The sequence below is a fragment of the Vulpes vulpes genome, chromosome 1 (genome assembly GCF_048418805.1).
Source record: "Vulpes vulpes isolate BD-2025 chromosome 1, VulVul3, whole genome shotgun sequence".
In the NCBI taxonomy this organism is placed as follows: domain Eukaryota; kingdom Metazoa; phylum Chordata; class Mammalia; order Carnivora; family Canidae; genus Vulpes; species Vulpes vulpes.
Genome location: NC_132780.1, coordinates 178,294,580 through 178,306,827, shown reverse-complemented (window position 1 = coordinate 178,306,827; position 12,248 = coordinate 178,294,580).

The following is a 12,248-nucleotide window of genomic DNA, read 5'->3' as shown; positions in this document are numbered from 1 at the left end:
TGCTTCAGATCAACATGCTTGTCCCCATTACCTTTCTGTTAGGTCTCCCAGACCATACCTACTTCAGCCCTTTCCTATCATGGAGGGATTCAAAGGTTTGCTTTAGATAACCTAGAAAGAAGACAAAACTGACTCCTACACAGATCAATTTGACTTTAATGGATGTTTTGAACACACTTATTGGAGGCTCTGTGGAAACCAGTTCTCACCCTTGGAATGAAGAACCTAAGGTCTCCTGCAGAAATGATGGGTGGGGCCTTTGTCTTCTGGTGGCCCATCCAGGACTTATCAAGGCTTGATGTCCCTATGAATCACTGGAGATCTTGTTAAGATGCGGATTCTGGTTCAGTGGCCTAGGATTCTGCATTTGTAACAAGCTCCCAGGTGATGCCAATGCTGCCATCCATGGAGCACTTTTGAGTAGCAAGATTCAATGCACTTGTCACAGTCTTGATCACTTGCCAACCCAGACAGACCATAGGGGGTTCACTACCCTTGAATCACTAGTCAATGGTACAGAGTCTGCCAGAGGACTGTGCTTGGATCCTCCACACACCTGGGACACAGGGTCCCTTCCAGCCGGAGTCCAGGCCCTCAGGTTTAGCTCCACACTCCTAGAAGTGAAGGGGAGTCGTGGGGAAGAAAGAGGTATAAATGGTGGTTTGGGGCTGACACGTGCTTAGAAATGGGCCCAGATACCTCGTGTGACAGGGGTTAAGTGAGATATAACGGGCACAGAAAAGGAACCAAGAGCTCAGGCAAGGGCCCAGGTGGAGCCTCAGAGTTGGGGTGCTTAGCACTAACTATGTGCCAGGGACTGAATTTATGCTTTACACAGAAGTCACATTTCATCTTCATCCAAAGTCTTTGCAAAACAGACTATAAATCCCTGCTAACAAATGAGGAGCTTGAAGTGCAGAACAATTCAGTAAATCACCCAGCGTCGCAGCAGACACACAGTAGAGCCACAGTCACATCCAATCTGCATGATCTGAAAGCCCAAGGCTTTGCAGTACCACACACTGTCCACTGTCCTTTATAATGAGGAATGATAGCCAGGCTCTGGGCCTGGGCCTGAGGTATCCTAGGGTAGGGACTCTTGATACTTGAATCCAAAGCAAGTAATGTCAGCCACGAATAAAGGAAGCACTAGGCCACGAGGAAGTGGGTCAGGAGAAGCTGTCATCTGAAGGACACCCGGTATCTGGAACTGGACTACTCTTGGAAAAAGAGTCCTGGCCCTCTTGGTCCTGAAGTTCACCTGCCTCCATGTAGACCAGCCAAGGGTAAGAACTCTCATGGTCTGAGCATGTGCCCAGGTAGACAAACTGGTTGGTGGGCATCTTAAAGCCATCTTCAACAGAAACTTTGGCAGAAATGGAATATCTCCCTGAGAAAAAAAGGAGACAGAGCACTAAATGGGAAGACTATATAATATGACAAAGTGCCTTGAACATAGTAAGCAATCAGTGATTGGGAGCTGCTATTACTATTATTGTTGTTGTCATGGGGTGCTATGCCTGTGCCTTGCTAGAGAACCAGCCTGCAACATTCTTGGAACATTCCCAGGCATAATTCAATATAAAATATTCTCAGGAAACCAAAGCCTAAATGAGTCCAGCAAAGTGGCCAAACAAACCACCGGAACCTTCATAAAGTACTCTGGAGGAGCATGTGCCTCACTCACCACGTCGTGCATCACTAACATGCAGAAATCAGGATGCCGTTGACACTTGGTTGCTGCTTATGCCCGCTAGTTCCTCCTCCATCTCGCAGTTCAAAAGTTGTGTTTCTAGATGCCAGGAGCCTTCCTATACAAAGAGCCTCAGACTGGAGTTGGAAGACCCTCTCTGCTCCTCATTGCCGCATTCAGTCTCCTCACATGTAAAATGGAACCAGCCCCCTCCCCCTCATACTTCCTACCTTTGGACCAAGTGGGAGGAAATCTGTGAAAGGAGCTAAAAAAACCTGCTGAGCCCTCCACACACAGAAGCAATGACATTAGTCCACAGATGTCTTGCCATTCTATTTTAATTTGGGAACTTGTTCTTTATTAAAATCTTATTACTATACCCTCTGAGTTTCCTCTAAACTGCCTCAGATCCTTTGCGGAACCAGAAAGCATTTACTTGCATACATATGTCCATACAATAAAAGTCTACGTGGAACCTAAAAGCAAAATTACATGTATAGATCTAAATACACCTATAGGTATTAATAGATACATGTATGTGTGCATACAGACACATATATTTCTATATCTAGATATAGATATATAGTTTCTCCTCTGTACTCAACTCAGAGGACCATTTGTTAAAGCAGGTGAGACATTTGCACAATTAGTCTAAAAGATTATTATTTAAAAACAGAAATTTAAAAAAAAAAACAGAAATAGCTTGAAGCTGATGTCTGGAAATCATTTCTTGCTGCAACTCCAATGAAGGAAGCTGTCTAATTCTTGGAAATTTAGACATTCTGCTAGTAATTTAGCACAAAAGTGGGCCTGGCTCAACCTGCTCTTCACATTTTGGTAATTTAAAAGGACATAACGGAATTTTATTTTAATGGTAATTGCAAACTCATGCAGAAAATGTAAATGCACATTTCATGATTAGCTTACAGCATAAACTATGGCTTCTATTAATGTATTCCAATTTGTAATTCTTTTCACAGTATGAGATTTGAAAGCTGTGATTAAAATTAATTAGGTTAAGTAAAGTTTATCCCCCCTGAGCACTGCTATTGGGAAAAAGCAAGAGGAAAATGCGAACTACATCTGGCTCTGCAGGAAGCTGTGTCTTCACAAGAAGTCGGCTGACTTCTTTTCTCCCCACAGAGGTTGCATGCTGCTTATTTGGCATATCTCAAGCACCATGTATCTCCTCAAGGAGCTAATTGAACCATTAAACTATTCTTTGCTGGCTCACAAAAACCACATAGACTGTGACTACATCATCTTCAAATAAGGGTATTAGGTAGATCCATCAATTGTTTAAACACAATAAATCTAGGGGGGGAAACATACATCTGGTGAACCTAAGGTAATGATGGCCACCCAGAATTCAGTACCGTAATTGCTATGAAAGAGGTGCCAAATGAAGGAACAACAATAAAGATAATGACAGACACTTGTACGGAGCTCTCTGCTTTGCATATTGTCTTAAATATTACTTCACTTGATCTCCTTGACAATCCTGACAAGGAATCCTTTACTGTTGTCCCATTTCACAGATGAGAGTACTGATATTAAGTGAGGTACCCAGGATCAAAAAGTGCTGGAGATTAGACCCAGTTCTAATCCTACACTCCAATGGCCCAGCTGTATGACTACTCAACAAAACAAAACAAAACTTTTAACCTATGGCTAGCCTATGTTTTCACAAAGGGTTGAAAGTCATTACTAAGCCTCATATAATAGGAACTAGGGCAAAGGTTAACTGTTCCAGAATGGTGTCATGCATTCCAGCAAGTACAGCATAAATTTGGAAGGCCAGGACGAGACAAAGTGAAAAACTGGCACAGGGATGCTCTACTTCTCATTGGAGAGCTTGGTTAGAGTTCTCCAGTCTTTCTTTACTGTCTCTTTGCTTGATACCCAGCAATGTGTGCTGCCTCTGCACACCGCACCCTCTGGATCCCATTTCCTTTGGCACAGTGAAGTCCCAGCTCTGGTCCAAGTCCTGGGAGTGCAGACATGGATGATATACACCCTGCTTCTGAGCTTGCCTGTCCCGTGTCCTGAGTCACGATAAACCCTCCTGTCCCGTGACTCATCCTACCTGGCTCTCTACATTGTCCACCCCGACTTCATTCAGGGAGGAATAGATGGTCCTATCGTTACCTTGTGATGATGCATTTTAAAACATGCTCTGTATAAAATACAATCTAAAGGCAGAAACTTCTAGTTCATATGATAGGGGATTAGTGGGAAAGATGGCAGAGTCGGTAGGACCTAGTAATGACCATTATATTCTGCCAGATGGAAAACCACAAGCTCCCAGAGACTAAATGCAGGATGAATCCTGCTTTAAAGGTGGAAGATGGTGTAAAAAGACTTCATTTACCAATGGAATGGGGTCAGGGAAGCGTATACATGTTCTTGTACGGCTGGTTCCTATAGCATATTGCTGGTGTGATTTGGGCATCTGCTGTAATACCAAAACCAAACTAGTCTTTGCTTGCAGAGGCTCCCAGTAATCTTGGTCTTTCCTCCTGTTGTCTGTGAGTGAAGATTTAGTGAGCTCTCCTAATATCCACCCACCTATGAGGAGCACATTACATGGAAATATGTCTTAGCTGTGCTGGAGAATTACATTCTATTAAAGCTCTCCAGCAGCAGATAGACTAAACAAACTTATGAACTCCTTTTTCCTAAAAATCCATGCAATTCAGCAAGTGGGGACAGCACTGAACCATGGCTGTAGAAAAACAAGATGTATGAGGTGTGCCCTCCAACCTTCAGGCAGGTGCCATTCTGAGGGTGAATGCAAATACACTGTCCTTGCTGGGTTAGAGGCAGCAAACTATCATGGGGAGTTTATGAACCAGGTTAGATTTTTGTATTTGTAAATATTCCCTTGTGAGCGTATACAATACTTAATAAGTGTGGACGGCCACGGACTAGCTAGACTTACTAAGCCAAACCACGCTCGGACTTGCGTCCCTCATTTACTCATAAGGCTCGGGAGCCCAAAGGGTAAATAGTTGGTTGACGCTTGAGAAAGGGCTTGAGCAATGGTTTCCGGAGCTCGCTTTTACGTGATCGCCCACATAATACAATTGATATAATGTGTTCTAGCCTGGTGGTAAAGTTAAATAGGGGTCTGTGCTATTCTTACTGGTCTGTTAATCATCTCTATTGTCCTTTTGAAAGCATATGCACCTAGAATAGCATGTTTATCTATTAACTAGGACCCTCCTGTGTCAGTAGGGTCTGTCGTGCATGTGGGTATTCCTTTATTTTTGTTCTGCTTGTGCTATATAATACCGTAAGAACCTTGAATAAAGTCGTCACTGTTTGGACATCATCCACTGTGTCCCTCCTGTCCCCAACTCTTTTATTTTCCTCGTCCCCTTACCCTCGGGCCCCTGATCGTGTTGCTGCAGAGCGTGCAACAAGTGGCGCCCGAACAGGGACCTGAGCACATGCAAGAGAAGGTGCACATATAGGTGAGTAGTCGCTGACAATCAGGTAAGGGGAGCCTGGTTACTTGGGGCCACAACAGGAGTAAAAAAATATGGGGCAGTGGCAGTCTATGGAACAGGTCTTTTTTATGACCGCTTTGCAGGCCCTTATGAAGCAAGAAGGGTCCAAGGTCTCTAAAAAGGCCTTGCAGCAATTCTTTTGTACTGTATCAGACTTGTGTCCCTGGTTTCCAAAAGAAGGGACTGTCAGTTTGGACACCTGGCAAAGGGTAGGACAGGAAATTAAAAATCAATTTAAAAAACGTGGTCCTATGGCCTGTCCTCCAGGCACCATGCGAATTTGGGAGGAAATAAGAGAGGCTTTAGATCCACAACATACTTTCAAATTAATCTCTAGAGCCTCTCATGAATCCCTCCCTGAAAATGATGTTCAGACCTCTTCAGAGGAACAAAGAATAATAATTCGATGATTGAGTCACCATCACCACCAGGAGGTCGGGATTTGCTCACCAAGATGGGGGCACAAATTCGCTTCCACCCCGAAGGAGCAAAAGTCCTAAATAAGGAGGGGCACCCAATTCAGGTGCTTGTCCTGAGTTTAGAAAACGGATAGCAAAAAGACCACCAATTACTTAACACTGCCCCCTCCGGATTCCCCCACCAGTGTCTCAGGTAAAAATTGACGAAGGGGAGCAAATTGATTAACTTTAAGTGAATCCAGATGGAACATAGTAAACAGGTCTTGAAAATTATCACTACTAAACCTGAAACTTTTATTCTATTGAGGTTTACTAAAGGTCACATAAGCTCTGTTATCTTTTTGCAATGTTAGTAAAAAAAAAATTTACTAAATTGATGGCTGTCTGTTTCCAAGTTTTCATAAATAATTGTTAAGATACCTTTCAAAGTCCTTGGTAACCTGAAACCTTAGCCACACGTTGATAATAAATGGAATTAAATTCATCGGACATCTAGGTCTTTTCCAAACAGAAAAAGTGCTAAAACATTGATTTAAATCTATTGGTGAACATGCTTTGTAGTTAACTGTTTCATAAATTTGCCGTCTAAAGAGTTCTGGTGTTCAAAAATCGGTTACTCCTTAGTTTTCACTGGACGCTAAGGTTCCTAAAAATGAAAAAAAAAACTTTGCTAAAATAAGACTGATGACTGATAAGGAAAGCAACTCTGTATGTAGAAAAGGAGATATGTAAGAAAAATGTAAGGAATGGGAATATATTTTTGTTCAAAAAAAAAATTTACGAGAAATCCTCTATGGCTAAAACAACTTATCAAAGTCATTATCCCACTAAGTCAGTACAAAGAGCTGAACTAAAGGCTGTCCAACTGGCTTTGCAGATGTTTCCTGAACCCTGCAATCTATTCACTGACAGCCACTACGTGGCTCGAGCTGTTCCAGCCTTGCCACACGCTTATATACTCACAAATGATGAGGAATTATATCACGTATTCTCTAGTATTCAACAATTATTAAGGGCCAAGCGAGCTCCTATTTTTATATCCCATATATGGGCCCATACTAATCTGCCTGGTGCCCTCTCTGAAGGCAACCACATTGCTGACACCATTACTCACACTTATATAACAAACGTAAACAACAAACAATTGGCCACGCAGAGTCATGCTAGTTTTCATCAAAATGCCTCAGCTCTTCGTTGACAATTTCGCATCACTAGAGAAGCGGCCTGCCAAATAGTAAAAAACTGTCCGGCCTGTCCAATCCACCATCCTGTTCTTACTTATTCAGTTAATCCCAGAGGATTGATGCCTAATCATCTTTGGCAAATGGATATTACCCTCTTTCCTGCTTTCGGCCGCTTAAAATATATATATGTCTCTATCCGATACTTTCTCTCGGTATATCCACGCTACAGCACATTCTGGAGAAGCCTTTACTGATGTTCAGAATCATTTATTTTCAGCCTTCTCCCAAAAGGGAACCCCTAAGGCCATAAAAACTGATAATGGCTCAGCTTATAGTTCCAAAGCCTTCCAGAACCTTTGTGCTACCTTTCAAATTAAGCACTCTACAGGAATTCCCTACAACTCACAAGGCCAAGCCATAGTTGAAAGAGCTAACAGTACTCTCAAATCCTACCTTAAAAAATTAAAAGAGGGGGAGGTACTACAGGGCACAGTGAAATATTCTCCCCATATGCATTTAACTCTAACTCTTTGTTTTAAATTTTTTAAATGTTGATGATATAGGACGGACGACAGCTGAACGGTTTTGGCATCTAGATTTTTCTCCTCTCCCTTACGCTAGGTGGAAAGATCCACTGACTGGCATTTGGAAGGGCCCCGACCCTGTCCTTCGCAAGGGGCGTGGGTTTGTCTGTATTTTCCCCCAGGATGAGGACACCCCACGATGGCTCCCGGAGCGATGGTGTCGACTCCTCACCCCTACGCCGGAGACTAGCCAACCTAACGATAACTCGCCAACAAAAAAGAAGAAGGAGACGTCTCCTGTCCTACTGTTGGGCCCGGATAAGAGAACTGATCAATCAAGCAATAAGTCTGGCTGAACAGACACAGCCTAATGAGTCCTTACTTACTATCCTTCTTACTGTATTAGCTATTACTACCCCTCCTGTTGGTGAAGCGGCTGTATATTGGGCCTATCTACCTGACCCACCCACTATAAGGCCGGTTACTTGGGATGATCCTACTCCCCAAATACACACCAATATGACAGAATATTTTGGAGGGAGTAGTTCTGATGACATGGAGGTCGCAAACCATTCTATCAATTGGACGGGCCTGGCAGCTCAGGTACCCATGTGCTTCCAATTACCACTATGTGACCAAAAACCAGTTAATGGTTGCTTGGTAGTTCAGCCAGTACCTCACATAGTGACATATCTCTCAGAAATGGAAAAGAATGAAAACCCCCCATCCCGACTTAACATAATGTTAGAAAGGTGGATCGTCTATGAGGTCACTGGTGACACCCCTCCCAGTGACCCTCAACAAGGTAGGCGCCCTCCCGGGTACCCCAATTGTCCTCAAAACTTAACCTATGCCATTTCAGGTCCTATTTGGACAGAGTGCCTTCAGAAGACACCTTTGGTCATCTCTCCTCACGGCATCCCTGAATTTTCTATCACGGACTGGTCGAGAATGACAAGAAAGGAGCCTCTGCGCTATATTGCATATCCACCTGGTCGACCAATGCATAATGTGACAATACCCGGAGGAGTTTTTTCCACCGTCGGAGAAATGTACCACGCAGAACTCTGGAAACTGGTCGCCGCTATGGGACCAGCCAAGATGCAGATGGCTAAGAGTGGCTACACGAACACAAAGGACTTCAATCTTACTATACAGGCCTGTGTCCCTAAGCCGTTCCTATTGGTGGTAGGATATGGAACGACAAATTTTTCCTTTATGCAAAATAATGGAACTGATATGTTATTTGAACTAGGATGTAAAAATTGTGTATTAACCAATTGTTTGCCTGTGCACTTGCCCTCACCTCAAACAGGTCCTGTCACTATCTTTTTGACTATGCAACCGCCTTATTTACTATTACCTGTTGATATTGAAGGCCCTTGGTATGCTAATTATGGTTATCAGTTTGCTGTGGAATTGCAGCTACAATTAAAAAGATTGAAACGCTTCCTTGGGCTGTTGATAGCCGGTATTGCTGCATTGGTTGCTCTTATACCTACTGCAGCTGCAGCCTCTGTGGCCTTATCCCAGGGCATACAGACAGCACAACACGTTAACAACTTAGCAAAAAACGTCTCTTATGCACTGTCTACCCAGGAGCGTATAGATAAAAAAATTCTCAGTTGTCTTGATGGGCTTGAAGAAGAGGTAAAATTTCTGGGGAATCAACTATCCCAGTTGAAAACCCAGATGTCCTTGGTTTGCCATGGCGGGTTTCAGCATATATGTGTCACCCCTATGAAAGCCACTAATGTAACATGGGGACAAGTTAAAAAACATGTACAAGGAATATGGTTTCATAGTAATATGAGTCTTGATTTGTTGGAATTGCAAAAGGAAATCTCCAGTATCAGTCATTCTCAGAGAGGTATGACAAACCCAGCTGAAATGATGGCTCATATCTTGGATGGCCTGCGCGGATTTAATCCAGGCAATCTATTAAAACATTCATTCTGGGTGTTTATAATTATATTTACTATTGTGATTATTCTATTTTTTGCATGGTGTGTGGTTCAGGCCAAGGCAAGACAACACAGATTCAACATGGATGCACAATTACATTTCCTCAATCTTAAAACAAAAAAGGGGGAAATGCGGACGGCCGTGGACTAGCTGGAGTTACTAAACCAAACCACGCTCGGACTTGCGTCCCTCATTTACTCATAAGGCTCGGGAGCCCAAAGGGTAAATAGTTGGTTGACGCTTGAGAAAGGGCTTGAGCAATGGTTTCCGGAGCTCGCTTTTACGTGATCGCCCACATAATACAATTGATATAATGTGTTCTAGCCTGGTGGTAAAGTTAAATAGGGGTCTGTGCTATTCTTACTGGTCTGTTAATCATCTCTATTGTCCTTTTGAAAGCGTATGCACCTAGAATAGCATGTTTATCTATTAACTAGGACCCTCCTGTGTCAGTAGGGTCTGTCATGCATGTGGGTATTCCTTTATTTTTGTTCTGCTTGTGCTATATAATACCGTAAGAACCTTGAATAAAGTCGTCACTGCTTGGACATCATCCACTGTGTCCCTCTTGTCCCCATGTCTTTACTTTTATTTTCCTCATCCCCTTACCCTCGGGCTCCTGATCGTGCTGCTGCAGAGCGCGCAACAAATAAGTTTTGAAAATTAGCTGAAAGTATGTTTACAGATTGACTCTTAGGAAGGGTTTTTGAACCTATAACTTCAATACACCTTCCAAATTTTGTGTTTCAGGGACTCGGCACATTCTGGGGTAAAACTCTGGTTTAATTGTTGCTGAATTAAAGAAAAAACCACCCACAGAGTGGCAAGGCCATGTGAATATTGTTTGATATTCTTAAGGTAGCTAATTCACATTCTTTTAAAAAAAAAAGATGTTATTTATTTATTCATGAGAGACACAGAGAGAGAGAGAGAGAGGCAGAGACACAGGCAGAGGGAGAAGCAGGCTCCATGCAGGGAGCCCGATGTGGGACTCGATCCTGGATCCCAGGATCACACCCTGAGCCGAAGGCAGACGCTCAACTCCTGAGCCATCCAGGCATCCCACTAATTCACATTCTGAAGCTAACAAGTCTCCAGAGATAAAGAATATTTATTAATATTAGTATTAATAAATAAATATTTATATTTCCTTGAAATTTAGGAGTTACATGAAGGACTGATTTTTTTTTTTACATGATAGTTAAATTAAAAAGAACAAACAGTATGTGTTTAGAAGTTGGAGAACACAGTTGGTGGGTAATGTCCCTTCAGGCAAGGGGCAGAATTGATTCCATGTTAAATGGCAGGAGTATCTTTCTTTGTACTCAGACCTTTCCCTTATCCACACAAAAATGTCCATTTTCTGTCTTCTAGAAATCAGGAGTAAAGGGGATCTTGGAGAGTATTTTATCCAGCTCTTCCATTTCACAGCAAGACAACAAGTTGAGAGATTCACATGGACTCTGAGGTCCTGGCTCTGCCCTGCCTTCTTCGAATCAAACAGAACTAATTCTATTTAACGGAAACCCCTTCCAGTAAACCCTTCCCAGTACAGGCAATACTCAGGGGTAGGAGAAACTTTTCAACAAGTTCCGAATGCTGCTTTTGGGGTCCAACATTCCCATTTCCCAGTCAGCAGAGCCAGACTGACTTGGAGAAGCTAGTAAAAGCTACAGTGTCCAGCTCTGAGGTCAGACATCACATTTTCACAACTTCTAGAACTGGCAACTCTGAACAAATTACCTCACTAAGCTTGAGTTTCCTTTATAAATAATAAAATCAACTCATAATGCTTTTATGCAACAAATGCAACAGTGAAGGCTTTATAAAGATTAAGCAATCCATAAATGTTAACTGATTTTATATTAATATTATTAGCAAAGTTGACTATTCTGAACTTGTATGATGAGTCTGGGAGTTTACAAATAGGCAGACCCTATTTCTCATGGGATGATGCCCCTTGAGGGCATTACTTACCCTCTCCCAACCTCAACTTCAGTATGCAATAGGGTGCTCACTGACCTCTCAGGATGGCCTTGGAGATTAAACTATACAATGTATGTAAATGAACCATTAATGCTTATATCCAGTAGATGCTGGAGAGCTGTTTATCTCTACTTCAGCGAATCATGACAAGAGTCCTTTCAGGAGAATCAGGAAATCCTGTAATACAGGGCAAGAAAGTTAATGGCCTGTGTCTGAGGTTCTCCATCATGCATGGCCACACTTTTCTGAGACACCCCACAGTGGGTGTATTTTACAGGAATTGTGGTTCCTCCCCACACTTTTCTGGCAAATATCTCCCTCAACTTGAGCTTATATGGCAGCCTCAGGAAAAGATCTGCTTTGTCTGTCCAGCTTCTCTTATCTAATGCCAGCTCTTGAGATATAACCTCTCTATGCCTGGACTGTCGCTCTTACAGACAGAGGAAGGGTCCACGCCCACCCCAGACCCTTGATGCCCAAAGGGGGTTGCATTCACTCTAGAGCATATGCATGATGAAACGTTATGTATACATTTCTCACCCTTTTAGATGATCTTTTTTGCAGATGTCCTATAATATACATGATACACACACACACACAAATATTTGTAGTGAGGCATATGCTTAAAATGATTTTACAGATAGGGGTGCACAGGCAAGCAATTTGGGAGACCTCTGCCCTGGAGGTCAGCTGGGGACACAGGACTCACAACCACAACCAGCCCCATGGGGAATGAGAGGCAGGGGTCTGAGCTTAGGGGAGCGTGGAAAGGTTTGCAGAATCTCAGATCCTGGGAAGATTTCAGAGATCAAACAGGAGCTGAGCCAGGCAGGAAACTGTTCTGAGGATGTCTCCACCCAGGTCATGCAGGAATGCCAGGGCTGAGCCTGGGGAAGACAAGCAGAGCCCTTGGTCTCTGCTTGGGGTGGGGAGCACCATTTGGTATAAATTCGGTATGTCCTGTC